Genomic DNA, 15,502 nt, shown 5'->3' on the forward strand with positions numbered 1-15,502 from the left:
CAGCCATCGCCTGGCTTGGGGTGCGATTTGCAAGGCAGCGCTGAGGACAGCCTCCAGACTCCACCAGGCAAGGACAGGTCAGAGCAAGCTTGAAGGAGAGGGAAAGGGATTTAGACCCAGAAGTCAGCTCGACGTCATTAATGCCTTCACACACACCCCCTCCCCTTGATTCATGGTTTCCTGCCACATCTTGTTTGGCGATGAACATGCCCAGGCCCCAAGCAGGGACAGGCAGGCTAGAACGCATGAAAGCACAAGGGCCCCATTCCCCACGATGCTTCATCAGGCCTCCCGCCTGGCCAGCCGGCAGATGCCCATCCATAGAGCCCTCCCGGGGGGACCTCAGGCAATTCCCTCCTGCCCTGGACCTCAGTCTCCACACCTGTAAGATGACAGGGTATCTGGGCTGCTCTCTTTCCCACCTGCCCCACACATCTGCAGGAAGCAGGCCCTCCCCTTCAGAATGCATAAACACTCCAGAAAATTCTGCGACACCATTTGTCCTTCCGTTTTCCCCTGAGGGATGAGTTCCAAAGAGCAGATTTTGCTCTCTATGACATTCCTTCATTCAGCAAGAATTTTTGAGCATCATGTGTCCAGTTCTGTAGGGCATAGAGGAAGTAAAAGTAACAGAGAAGCTTTCTATTTGTTTCAGGATACAAAATGTATTAGTTGGGAAGGTATAGAACAGTCCAGCAAATTCAGACACCTTGGGCAAATGCTGAGAGCCCATTATCTCTCTGGCATGTTCCAGGTGCTTTGGTACCCATGCTTTTACTTACACACTCCTGTGGACCAAGCATCCTTAGACGCATTTTCCAGTTAAGGAAACCGATAGTCTGAGAGGAGGCCTGAGATTAAGCAGCTGTTAAGAGGTGAGGTCAGGCTTTCAGCGCAGGTCTTACTGGTTCCAAAACCTGAGTAGCTTCAAAGAACAGGGCTGCCCCCCTCCAACAGAGGGCAGTTGGCAGTCTCAATGGATGCAGGATGGGGATGTTAGGATGTTAGGACATAATTCTTAGAGAACAAAAATCTTCTCTAGGGGGAAAGGGAAAGCGGGGGGTGGGGGGTGAGGAAGGGAGACAGAACCAGAGACAGGTTCCATGCCCAGCACAGAGCTTGACACAGGACTCGATCTCACGACCCTGTGATCATGACCTGAGCCAAAATCAAGAGTCAGCAGCTTTACCAACTGAGCCACCCAGCCACTCCATGAAGAAAAATCTTAACTGAGCCCATACGCAACAACAGGAAGGTCATTGGACCAGTGATCAAAACTTGTTCTAGACGCAGCTCTGCCTTTTAATGAGTTTTATAGCCCTGGGTGAGATTTTTTTCCTCCCTGAGTCTCAGTTTCCCTGTCTCCCCTGGAGAAGCTGGAAGAAGTGATCTCGAAGCCCCGCTTACCTTCACTGCTTTGGCACCAGTGCTGCACTAGGCAGCTCAGCCTCTGAATCACAAAACTCAACCCTGATGCCTGTATCAGAACCTCAGAAAGGCAGAGAAACCCAAATAAAGCACAGACAGCTGAGCTATATGGGTACAAACCACAAAACTAAGTTAAACCTGCCTGGGTTCCGTGGAATTTGCTTTCCAAGAGTAATTTGGGCTTCTGTTGAATTTGAGTTTTCCAAGCCTCCTGCAACAGGAAACAAGACAGGCATGTCAGAAAGGAAGCTGGGGTGGCCAAGGGAGGACTAAGGCATCAAGGATGGGAAGGATTTAGGCAAAGCGTGGGTCACAATTCAAATGAAGAAAGAGGTCCTCCTGGCTGGCTCAGTTAGTAGAGAGTGTGATTCTCGATCTTGGGCTGGTGAGATTGAGCCACGTATTGGGTGTAAAGATTACTCAAAAATAAATGCTTGGGGTGCCTGGGTGGCTCAGTGGGTTAAGCCTCTGCCTTCAGCTCAGGTCATGATCTCAGGGTCCTGGGATCAAGTTCCACATCGGGCTCTCTGCTCAGCAGGGAGCCTGCTCCCTCCTCTCTCTCTCTCTGCCTGCCTCTCTGCCTACTTGTGATCTCTCTCTGTCAAATAAATAAAATCTTTAAAGAAAAAAAATTCTTTAAAAATAAATAAATAAATGAAGAAAGAAAGGGAGGAAAAGAGGGAGGGAGGAGGGAAGGAAGAGCGAGGAGGAGTCCCCAAGATCTTTTGAGGAAACTGTGAGGTCACCAGTTGTCTTTGACAAGCATTATCAGGGTTAAGAGGAAGAGAATGAAAATATAGGCATCTTGAATGCTTTCAGTGAATTAAAAGTCCTTCTTGACACACTAGTGGCCACAAGCACACCTAACACCCAGATCTTGATTTCTAGTATCATTCTCCAACACAAGGAAGCTGGGCTCCTTGGATAACTTACTAATTCTAGGACTGCAGCAATACACACACACACCACACACACACCAAACACACACACACACACACACACACACACATATTATGAACCTGGAACATCTTATAAGGCCAAAAAATAAGGAAGTATTAAAAATATATTTCTAAAATATTTTTTTAAACCCGCATTAATAGGGGTATGTCAAAGGGACACAGGAACCAACTAAAAGAGCTCCCAATGGACAAAGCTGGAAAAATTTGAGCCATGAAGTAAAGCAGTAATGCTTTCTACTCCAAAATGTAAAATCGCCATGAATCCACACAGACATAAATATATATGATATAAATACATGAATAAATACATAAATGGGGAAAAAGAGAAAAATCTCTCTTAAAGAAGAATTCCAAGTGATTTATACAGACAATTCTCTCTCAAGAAGAGGGGAACATAACCCCCCCGCCACTTTCTAAGTATGGGCTATGCATAGTGACTTCCTTCCAGAGAGCGCAGCAACCCAAATGGGGGAAAAGAGTAACTTGACAGAGGCGCCTGCGTGGCTCAGTGGGTTAAAGCCTCTGCCTTCAGCTCAGGTCATGATCTCAGGGTCCTGGGATAGAGCCCCGCATCGGGCTCTCTGCTCAGAGGGGAGCCTGTTTCCTCCTCTCCCTGACTCTGCCTGCCTCTTTGCCTACTTGTCTGTTAAATAAATAAATAAAATCTTAAAAAAAAAAAAAAAAAAAAAAAGACTACATCAAAAAAAAAAAAAAAGAGTAACTTGATAGTGGAGAAGCTGACAAAGATGGCTGCCTCATCCCCATGTCCTCCCACGTCTCTTCCTCTTCTTCTAAGGGCACTTGCCCTGCGGGATCAAGGTACCATCTCAGTTCACCTCTGTCACCTCCTCACAGGCCCTGTCTCCAACATTTGAATTCCCACACACGCATCCAGTCCGTGACACTTCCGTACAAACCCAACAACATATGTTCAACCTTGTGGGCTGAAAGTAAAGTGATACCGGAAGAAAAAAACAGCAAGATACTCACAAATTTTTAGTTAGAGATATATTCATGAGGACACTATTGTGATAGCAAAGGACTGGAATAAAACCGAAGATTCATCAATAGGAAGTTTGGTTTAAATAAATTCTGGTAAATGCCTACAGTGAAGATTCTTTGCAGCTGTTACCAAGCAGGAGTGAGGACGCTCTCTGTGTATTGCTGGGCAAATACTGCCATGGAATATGGCTAAGTAAAACGAGTAGGTATGTATCTATTTAACTTGCAAAACTTTTGTTTAAAAAACATGGGGGGAGTAAGTATATTTGCATGTTGTCATATGCGCACAAAATATCTTGGGAAGGTTATACAAGAAACCAACCGGTTGTGGGCAACAAGAAGTGAGTGGGAACGGGGTGATGGGAGCAGGGCAGGGGGAGGAATTCTGTCTTCTGCTTCTGTTGCTTTACTGGTGAAACATGTGAATGTTGTACGTATTCAAAAAATAAATTGGAGAAAAAACCAGAATGGGATGGTTTGTGGGAAATTATTGACTTGAATAATAGCAAGGTGCTATGTGACTATGATAAAAGTCATAAAGGTCCTGGGCAAATAATTAGTATAGGAAAACATCGCCAGCCTCATCCAACTGCCTCCCCGCGGTGGAGCCCTAGTCGGGTTCCTATTGTTGATTCATTGTTCATCACCCTTTAAATCTTATGGGCTGAAAAATAAACTAACAAGAGAGGAAAAAACAGCAGAACTATTCACAGATTTTTTACATCGAGAAGACACTGAGGGAGCTTCTCACTGGGGGACCTCACCAAGCAAAAAGAAAGAGTCAGGGACAAAAAGTGACCGGTCCAGGCTTGTTGGCAGAGTGGCCTGAGAGCTCGTAGGCCCTGGGCATCTGGGCTTTGGGGGGCTCTCCATCATATCCGGCAGGTCCAAATGCACCCGCACTGCAGAAACTTTGTCACACAATCTCTAAAGCATATTTCTAATTTTGCTTTTGAGGTGGTTTGACTACTCGGAACTTACTAAAATTTATGGTTGCTTGTGATCCCAGGGTATCTTGATACTTGTGTTCCCTGAGATTCCTGCAAAGTCCAAAAACCTCAACTAAAAAAATGTTTTCACGGGAAATTTGTAAATGTTTATTTAATAGCTAATGAAGGTGCCATAAGGGAAGTTTTCATTGAACATGTATTAATTTTGATCTTGCAGTTTCATTTTGCTATCTTTTCTTTCCTAAGACTTAGAAGTTTCCTAACTCCTGCAAAGCTCATAAGCAACAGGCATGGCGAACTAGTGCACAGGAGGTTGAAACCAACACTCTCCTCCTCCCAAACCAATGCACCCCATGACCACGGGTCTCCCCTACTCCAACACCCCCCCACCCTCCCAAGCAGTGCTGCTGTCAGACAGAGGGGTGGTCTCCTGCCCACTTCCACCCAACACAGATACTGCTCATTGGTGGAGGTGATGGGAGCCCAGAGAGTCCAGCCCCCCCTCCACCCAGCCCCACCCCAGCATCCCTGAAATCCCTGAAATAATCTGCCTCTTTCAGTGCCTCCCATCAAGCCTCCCATTGACTCTGTAAATCACCAAGACCCCACAAATCCCCCTTCCAAGGTTTCCCAGAAAGAATCACTGTTAAGTGAAACCAATGGGCAAGGGTGGTGTTCCCGAGGGGCTGATCCAGGCACAAGTAAAAGGAAATTGAGACTGTGAGCTTGGGACAAGGGCAGCTGCCAGCCAGGCCTTTGTTTTCAGTAACAGCACCACCAGCTCTCCTGCAGCCTCATTCTCATTTCCACTTGAGGTGGGGGTTGGAGAAGGGGGAGCGCTTTGGAGGGGGGTTCAGTGCTGCAGTATACTTGCAGAGGAAGGTGCGGGCGTGGTTGGAAGCAGCCAGATGGCCAAGATGAAAAGGCTCCCAGACACAGTGTCACAACTTCTTTTTCCCTTTAGGGACACGCTGGAAGACTGCAAGGCAAGACAAAGGGTCGGATTCTGTGTGTTACACAGGGTGGGGCAGTGCAGGGACTGCTGTGTGACCACTTTTCCTCCGAGAGCACACAGGAGACAGAGCACCCAAGCAGATAGACACTGACCCGGTCCTTGGTACGGACAAGTGCCGATGTATTATTCATGTACTGCATCGAGTGTCCACTTAGTTAATTCCTGCACTTTCTCCTTGCTTGCTTAGACCACAGCTCTCAGAGAGCGCTGGTCTTAGCTCACCCCCTGGTCAAATGTAACAGAAATGTTACCAGCTAACACTTGTGTTTCCTCTCTTGTGCTGGGTACTTTGCTAAGCATTCCACTCTTGTCTCATTTAAATTTCTGAGCAACTCACTGAGATGGGGATCATTATTCTATCCATTTCACCCATGGGGAAACTGAGGCCAGAGAAGTTAACTATCTCCCCAGCATCACACAGCTGGGAGAGCCAGAACCATTAAAAACCCAGGTAGTGGGGGTGAAGCCCATCCTCTGAACCAGTCCTATCTACTGCCTTTTAACAGACTTCTCATTGTTTTCACAGGTTGGCTGGTGACCTGTGTTCCTGCCCTTTATAGGATAAGAGAAGAATCCTCCAGGGATCTCAGAGTGGTCATTCATAAATGCTTGTCCTCAGGGATGGCCCATCTCCATTCTCACTCGACTCCATTCCCCCGTGCAGCTGGCATTAACTTACTTTGTACATCCTCTCCTTCGAGTCTCGTGGCCACCCTGTAAGGACAGCAGGGCAGGCCTTTCCATCCTCACTCAACACACAGGAGAGTTGAGCATAACAGGGGGTAAGAGACTTGCCAAAGGTCACTTCGAGCATTTGTGGCTTTGGAATTCTAGCCCAGTTTTCTAAAGCCAAAGCTATCAGCTCTTTCTGCTATGTCAAGGTTGTAACGAGGTGGGGAAGGAGACCCTCCAGGGTCCTGCGTTCTATGGCTGGTCCTTCTCTTACCAGAGGTCAGAAAAACAGTTCTCTGGGATTCTCCATAATGACCGAGGGCAGCCATGCCTTCCCAGCTGAGACTCTCGTTAATCATCTGCTCCTTCCGGTCTTGCAGTTCCCACTGTTGGCCTGAGGCTCAAAGCACAAACATGTCCCTAGGGAGAGTCACATCTCAGCCCCCTAATTCTTCCAATTGGAGAAAGTTCACAGTCTCTTTGGGACAGAAAGTGGACCACTGACAGGGGTTAGGGAGACAGCTGAGGGGAGAGGAGGGGTCTACAGGCCACATAAAACTTCTTTATAGTTTTGCCAAGTTTGGTCCAGCATGCTATAGGCAGGGTCCTGAATTCAGGCAGTGGGAGAAGGGGGCCTCCATCTTCTGACATTTTCTTTGATCTTCTCTTCTGCTTTCTGTCCCTCACACTAACCTGGGCCACCTCATTCTTATTGATCTAGCAGTGTGAGAGGACACCAGGACTCAAGAGGGGGAATCACATGGTCAGGATGGGCTACATGGGGCTTTCTTGATGGAGCGAGTTCTCTGTTAGCGGCAGTCTGGCGGCAAATGAGGCAAACTCTTCACCCAGATCCTTAAAGTCAAAGGAATAATCCCCAAGGCTAAAATCTCAAAAGAAGTCCATCAATTTTCGACACAGCTAAGCTTACCAGCTACCTAATGTGACCTCAGGCAAGTTATCTGTCCTCTTCAAATTCAGTATCTTCAACGATGAGAGACCTACATCCACAGTATTGGGTGGAGATCCAATGAGATGATCTAAGTTCTTTGTGAACTCCAAGCCAACAGAGAGATGTCATTGTTTTTCAGTCATTTATCACCTGCATGATCGGCTGTTATGCACAAAATGATTCTGCCATTAAATTGTTTTAATGGAAGAGAGAAAAAGGCAATGCAAACTTAAAAAACAAAACCAAACATTAGCATAGGAGAGCTGCCTTGGAGAGCCAGTGGGTGCACTGAAGCCAGGAGCTGTCTTGACAAAGACAGCTGTATGCCCACAAAGAAATGCCAAAATCCCTAACCTTTGCACCCCACTTCAAAGGGCATTGGCCCCTGAACCAAGGGTAACACAAATATTTTTTACTTCAATGTATTTCTTAGTTCAGTACTCTCGTCCCATTTCCCCTGGGTCCTCTCCACATTTATCAATATTATGGCTGCCTTTTCAGCAGCAGCCTTCAAAGTTGGGGTGTGATTAAAAATATCATAGGAATTTGTTTAAAATGCCAGTTTCTGGGATCTATGCCTAGAGACTCTGGCATGGGCCCCACAACTCTGCACCTGTGGGTGACCCTGACCCATTCCTTCAGAACCCCACCTTTGGGTTCATTGAGTCTCAAGAGCACAGCCTGTGTCACTTAACTGCCCTCTGTATGCCCACCAATGGCCAACACGCAGATGATAGTTGCTGATAAGTGAGAAATACTGGTAAGGCTGAACAATTACTTCTTGAAGGACAGAATACGTTGTCCCCAATATCATTGCACAACTTCAACCTGTTGCAATACCTCTCTGCCCTTGCTTAAGAATAAAATTCCCGCAAAATCAACCTTCCCATGTTGAGTTTTTCTGACAACCCCAGGCTAAGGTTCGACAGCTCACAGACCATACTAGCCCTTATTTTATATTCTATTTGTTGGCTTTACGGCTAGTCTTTACCGATTTGTAGGAAGTTGGCCCCTTTCCTTGAGGACAAGGGCTGTGTCCCCCCTCATTTTTGTTTCCATCATCTGGATCAGTGATCATCACTAAATCAGTGGTGGCTAATGAATGAACCACCAAGGGTATGCAGTGGGATGGGTGGGTGGCAAACAATCTGTGGCAGGAGAGGATGTGAACCCTCTGTGATATCCTATTACAAGCTCCCTCTCATTCTAGGATGAGCTACATCACCATGTGTGGTTGGTTTTCCAAGGAATGGAGACTTTTTAAAAAGACATTTATTTATTTATTTATAGAGCTTGCTTATTTATTTATTTATTTATTTATTTTAGATAGGGGGAAGGGGCAGAGGGAGAGAGAGAATCTCAAGTAGACTCCCTCCCAAGCACAGAGTCCCACACGGGCCTCAATCTCAAGACCCTGAGATCATGACCTGAGCCAAAACCAAGAGTTGGATGCTTAACTGACTGAGCCACCCAGGCATTGCAAGGAATGGAGATTTTTTTTTTTTTTTTTTTTTTTTTTTTAGGTTTCTTTTTTTTTTTTTTTTAAGATTTTATTTATTTATTTGACAGAGAGAGATCACAAGTAGGCAGAGAGGCAGGCAGAGAGAGAGAGGAGGAAGCAGGCTCCCTGCTGAGCAGAGAGCCCGATGCGGGACTCGATCCCAGGACCCTGAGATCATGACCCGAGCCGAAGGCAGCAGCCCAACCCACTGAGCCACCCAGGCGCCCCAGGAATGGAGATTTTTATCTTGGCCATGGTTTGGGGGAGAAATTATTTCAAGGATTAGTCATCAACAGATGTTTCTTTTAATGCTATGTAAAGGGTCTTCTCATTTTTCATAACAATTTTGACATCTTAGGGCAGGTGTTTCAATGGGCTCATGTCAGATGATCACTTACACTAAGATTATATTTGTTTATGTAGCAGATCATCATAAATTGTATTATTCCACCCCATATCTAGTTACCTCCTATAAGAGGATCATGCTTCCCCACATTGCTGAACTGCCATATGGCTTGCATTGGCCAGAAAAAAACTATGGGCAGAAATTATCAGAGTCACTTCCAGATGGATGCCATAAGAGTAGGCTTGTGCTCCAAATGTCCAGGTCCAGAACAAGGATGATGATAAGAGCAGAGCCCCCAGCCAACCCACAGTGGACAAAATGTCCGAGCAGGAAGTGAACATTTCTGCTGTAAAGCCAGAATTTGGGATTTGTTACTGCATATAACCTGGCCTTGCTTGGCTCAAGTCCAGATGCCCACATGTCCCCCTTTTTTAAATCAATGAAAATATACACTGACCATTAAGCTGGTTTTGTGATTTTTTTTTAAAGATTTTATTTATTTATTTGACAGAGAGAGATTACAAGTAGGCTGAGAGGCAGGCAGAGAGAGAGAGGAGGAAGCAGGCTCCCCGCTGAGCAGAGAGCCCGATGCGGGACTCGATCCCAGGACCCTGGGATCATGACCTGAGCCGAAGGCAGCGGCTTAACCCACTGAGCCACCCAGGCGCCCCTGGTTTTGTGATTTTTAAGACAAGAAAATCTATTTCTTAAAATATGCTTCTGTGGACCTCAGTTTCTGTAAAGTGGGGGGGGGGAATGGCATAATAATAACAATGTAAAAGGTTAATTGTATGCTTATCATGTGTCAGGCTGAGCACTTAAGGAAAAGTATCTCATTTTATCCTTACAACAAACCTAAGATGAAGGTATTGGAATGATTATTGTCCTCATTTATGGGCAAGGAAACAGAGCTCTGGAGAGGTTAGGTAGCTGCCCAGGGGAGTAAGGATACTAAGAATAATTAGTGATGTCATGCAGATGGTCAAACACAACAGCCCAGTCTCTTGACCTCTGTGCCACATCTGTGGGGTCATTTCTAAGATCCTGTCCATCTGGACCTGCTAAGAGTCTGTGACATCGCCTTATGGGAACAACTGCCCCCCACCCAGGTCTTTGATTTTGAAACCAAGACCCATTTTCACTACTGCCCAAATCTTGTAGGGTTAAGAAAATCATCTATGCTGTGCTCTGAACATCTTTGAGGCACTGGAAAAATGGAGCGGGGTGCCCCCGTCCATGGAGGAAGATAAACCTCCCCCTAGAAGCAGAAGGTCCATTTCAGACACCCTCCTGTCTGAGCTGCTGCCTTGCTGTGGGAGAAAAGTTCCACCAAAGCACAAAGTAGAGAGATGAAAATCAGAGAAGGGGTGGCTGTGGGCGGGGTCTCTCTTGGGGAGGCTGGCGTGGGGTGGGCTGGCCTCATCATGTGACTCTGGACTTGGGTTTGCAGCCTTTCATCCTAGGGAATTTTGTTCGTTCTACCCTACTAATCCTCACAACAGGCACTGCTCAGCCCCCTAGCAAGGGTGCAAGGGATAATAATTTTCCAAAGAATAGAAGCCCTACTATTTTCGGGGTGCCTGGGTGGCTCAGTGGGTTAAAGCCTCTGCCTTCGGCTCAGGTGTCATGCTCTCAGGGTCCTGGGATGGAGCCCCGCGTTGGGCTCTCTGCTCAGTGGGGAGCCTGCTCACCCCCCTTCCCCGCCTGCCTCTCTGCCTACTTGTGAGCTCTCTCTGTCAAATAAATAAATAAAATCTTTAAAAAAAAAAAAAGAAGAAAGAAAGAAACCCTACTATTTTCATAGAATGGCATTGGTAGAACACATACGGACTTCCCATATCTTGTGCCCAGACCCTCTTCCTGTATGATCTCCCTTCTTGTGTTAGGAAAAAAAGAGACTCTTTTGAGAAGACATTTTTACTCTTCATGGCCCCTTCTCCTGATGACCTGGCTTTTGAGAATGAAAAAATTTCAAGAGTCCAAGCAATCATTCAGATTGGTCTATTTAAGACACTAGTTCCTTCAGAGGAACAGAAATGTCAAACGAAGGGCCTCTAGAGTCTCTCAGCCCCTGAGCAGTAATCAATCTCTCATCCACAAATCTGTGTCCAAGGCAATGCTGAACTCCCCCAAGGCCTATTACAGATCTGATCCTGGGTTCTTGTCATGGAAAGAGCTTGGAATTAGGCTTTTAGCATTGTCATTGTCATCTAGCTATATGACTGTAACAGGTCACTTCCCTTCTCTGGATCTGCATCTCCTACTCTTTAAAGTGATGGAGTTGGAGGAGATGGCCTCTAAGTTTGCGCCCAGTAATGTGATTCCAGGCTACCCTGGAATCTGTGGTTCTGGGGACATTGGTGTAACTGTCATGCCTGAACTAGCGAGAATAGCATCATTGGTTCACCTCTTCCCCTCCACTTGCTCCTCCCTAAGTGTTATTGGAAGGCTGATGTCTCTTTAATTTCTGTCCCTCTACTTAGCCACATCCAACTATCCTCCCGCCCCCACTACCAGTGCATGGAACCTATCTATGCATGAGGCAGGATGCAAGGATGCCACCAAATGTCATCAGCCACTCTGTGTTGACCCTCAGCAGCCCTGACAAGAAGAAATGGCTGAACTGCCACTGCAGTGTATCTGAGAATTTCACTTGTCTGCTTTTTCCTCATCTTCCATTGGCTGAGAGTTTGGTTCCATTCTGGCATCTCTAAAAGAGTAAAAAGGCAAGAGTGACAAGCCTGGGATTTTTAGGGGCCTAAACACTATGATTTCGGTGACCTGTGTTTTTCTACGAGAAAGCGATCTGCCGACAGCTGATGGTCGTCAGTGACATCAACAGGTCAGCTCCCTGCCCAGGCTCCTCTGACCACAACCCCAGTGCCCTCCATTCGCATGCTCCTTGTGATGCCTTCCTTTGGGCCACTAAATTCGTATTCCCTTCCCAGTGTCCTGCAGTGCTCCCTAGGACCCCCAGCTGATCTTGGCCCTGACTCATTGGTGCTGACTCAACAAAGAAAAGCAGACCCCTCAGGCAGCCGGATGGTGGCCCTGGGCCAGAGCCTGCAGGAGTGGGCGGGAGGGCAAGCTGAGGCGGGAAACCCATCCATCAGCCTGTCACCAAGTCTTTGCTGAGCCCCCCACCCACCCCAGGACTTGGTCCCATGCCGACCTGCACGGTGGGGTCCCAGAAGAGGAAGGGGAGAAGACAGGAGTCTTTATTCTGTTGCAACTGAAGATGCGAAGTTGGAGCTCTTTCCTTTTGGGGGTACCCAAGTAGACAACCCACCATCGCTCCCAGGAGCAGGGTTTGAGGACAGCCAGCAGAGGCTGCCGCAGCGGAGTGCTGGGAAAGGCTGGAAGAGAGCAGCCGGGGTAGGGCTTTGAAGCTGTGCTTGCAAGGCTTTGGATGTAAGCTTAAGATAACGTCAGTTGTTGAGGAGAGAGAGAGAGAGGAAGTAAATGGAAATAATGGGGGGATTTTAAAGCCCTAAAACCCACACCCTTGGAACGGCTGTCGCCACCAGCCCACATTTCTCTCCTGCTGGGTGTGGGGCAATTCGAGTTAAAACATTGTTTTAACTGTCCCTGCTAAACTGAACCGACTCTGCTACTCTTGAGAGGGACTCTTGAACTCCATTTGTGCCCCGGATGGCATTTACAGAGTGGGGACACAGGCCCATGAGGGAATGAGGGACACGGAAGAACAACCATGGAGGAGGAGGTTGCACTTTTGAGTCCCAGAGCCCTATGACCTGGAATCCTGCCTCAACAACTTTCCAGTTGTGTAACGGAACTGGGAGCAGTGATTCAATCCCTCTGGGGCTGGTCTCCTCCTCTAGCCGGGAGGGATAAGGAGGCCCCTCCCCAGGCCTTGCTAGCACTTGACAGGTACTTCCATTAGGGAAATGCTATGCGGCCATTGAGTGGAGACTAGAAAGGGAAGAAACAAGTTCCTGCAGACACTTTCTCATTCTTCTGTCCCCAGACAGGAGCAAAACCCTTCGAGGGCTCCCTCTGCTGTCTGTTCTCTACACTCGCCATCCTATAGAAAACAGGACGTGTCCAGACGTCTCTCGGCCCCGGGGTATAGAATGTGCACGTGCCCTGACTTCATCAACAACATCGTCTCTCGAAAACATTCTTTCCTCTCCTTTCTGTTTTACTTCCCCAAATTGTATGCCTTTGTCTCATGCCTAGGCTGGCCCCCCCATCACCAAAATCCACTCTTAAGAAAACCTGTCTCTTTATCTGAAAAAAAAGAATAAACATTCTCTGAAGTTCAAGCCCGTAAAAAACAAAGGGAAATTGGATAACCTAACTTCTGGGTCCAAAGCTCATCCTTCTTCCATATTATCATCCCTCTCTGAAGTGTGTGAACTTAGACATAATACTTAACTTCCCTAAGCTTCTCCCCCCCCCCCACCCATCTGTAGGAGGGGAGAAACAATCGTTATTGATCCCATGAGTTTGGTGTGAGAAGGGGAGACCAGGCAAGAGGAAAGGAGAAGAGAAAGAGCATGGTCAACACGAGCTAGGGTCTTAAAGTGCAGTGTATTCAAGTAACTGGAAGAAGTTCAGCATGGCTGGTGCTGAGAGAGGAAAATGACCTCACTATCTAGATAGCTGGCAAGGTAATGAGGAGTCAAGTCATGAGGAGCCTCGTAAAAGATGGTCCTACAGTTCTCCAGTGCAGGGCTACTGAGAGGGCTGAGCTTACCTGGGTCAAGCCCTTAGAACACAGCCAGGCTCCCAGCAAGGTCTATGATTAGGTATTCCTAATGAAACCTAAATGTTGATGTATAAATGAATAAAACCACTGTTAATCATGACTTAGAAACTAAAGCAGGGAAATTTATGTGCACAACAGCCTTGAGTTGATGAGTTAAAAAACAGGTGCTTGTGGAAAAGGAACATCAGGAGAGAGAAAATCTTCAGGACACCCATATAATACTGGCCTTTGCATCTTGGCAAATTACACCATCTCTTGTGTATGCATGCACACGTGCACATGTGCGTGCACATACACAAACACACACAGCTCCCCCTCCAGAGGAAGTCCCTCTCCTACTGGCTCCCTTCCAAGTCATACTTCTACCGAGCATCCCATTGGCTCTGCCCAGTGGTGGCACCATTAGGGTGTCTCCCTGCATCAGTGCAACCTTCTGACCCACTTCTTGGGGGGCCGCGCTCTCACTTAGCTTTCCCCATTGGTTCATGTCTTCATTGCTCTGGTTACTCAATTACAAAGCCCAGTGTTTTGTGACAGTGTATTTCATACTTTCATCCTTTAAAAAGTACTGAAACTTTTAAAGGAAAAAAAATTCTTGAACACTCTGAAAATGTAGTTAGAGACCTGTACACCCCAGATTGAGAGGTGCCTGATAAATAAAATCCTATTCAATTAAACATATTTCAACGATGCATTACTAATGAAGAAATCTTATTTTTACAACTTGTAAAAAATAATTTTTAGTATTATTAGCAAAATGAAAATACTAAAATTTTCTCTTCAAACTAACAGGCCCTAGAAAATATTCCCAAGTCCATCTTAATTATGTATTAGTGGGTTGTTTGGGACAAACAACCACTAATTATTAACTTCTTTTGGTCTCGCTTTTTTCTTACTTTTCTTTTTAACTTTAGCTGGTTTGGTCACATTATGGCATTCTGGACATTGAAAAGGTACTTGGTACTTACTAAACTGAAATTTTACACAAGCTCTTAACCATTTTATACATGCCCTAAGTTCAATCTTCCAAACTTTGCTTACTTGTCAGGGTATGTTCCTTTCTTCTCTACACTGCATCGCCCCCTAGTGTTATATTTGATAGTTTGCAACCCACACGAGTTGACCAAATGCTCTGCGTCTTTGAGGGAAAATATATTACCTGTAGATGAGTACTTTCCTGATTTACAGATTAGGTTCCCAAAGAATATATGTAAATCCACTGGCTTCTAATGCCCAAGTCCACTATGTAAACTTTCAAAAATACCTTAAGAACTATACCTGACACCTTATGAAGTTTGTTTTCTAGTCAAGACACAAAACACATAGTGAATACTGTGATACAGACACCAAATGATTACTGGTTTCCCCCTGTTGACATTGGTAGGGATAGATCAGTGTTTAATACCAAACCAGAAAACAAATAGAGCGGCTAGGCTTTTAGTAACAGAGAACAAACCACAGACCGGGGGGCGGGGGTGGCTCTAGTTCAGACTGATATTTTTTCTGATGATTACCATCTATTATACTTAGAGCTGCTGAAACATTTTTTAAGTTTTCACTTCATAGAAATATCTATTATTTAGAAGTTAACACTTCTCAGCCAGTTCGTGTCCCCAAACCCCTCAGCCTCTTCTCTGCACGTTGCTGAAGGTCCAGGCTTACCTCAAGTTCTGTGCTTGAGCAATAAAGTGGAACTCAAAAAAAAAAAAAAAAAAAAGCATAATTCATATGCTTTCTAGCTTATATTGATTCCCACTTGAGGGGTCTCCTTGGTCAATTGGCGTTGACTTTGTAGAATTTGTCAGTTCTCCTTAATTTTCTGTAGTCGGTGTTTCTCTAAGTTCTTCCATTAATTCTTCAATTTGCTCCTCAAGAAATTCAGAGCATCCTCACCTAATTATGTAGTGTTTTTTTTGTCTTCCTCAATGGCCCAGAAATGCTGAAA

This window comes from Mustela lutreola, chromosome 3 (assembly GCF_030435805.1).
Source record: "Mustela lutreola isolate mMusLut2 chromosome 3, mMusLut2.pri, whole genome shotgun sequence".
Lineage (NCBI taxonomy): Eukaryota > Metazoa > Chordata > Mammalia > Carnivora > Mustelidae > Mustela > Mustela lutreola.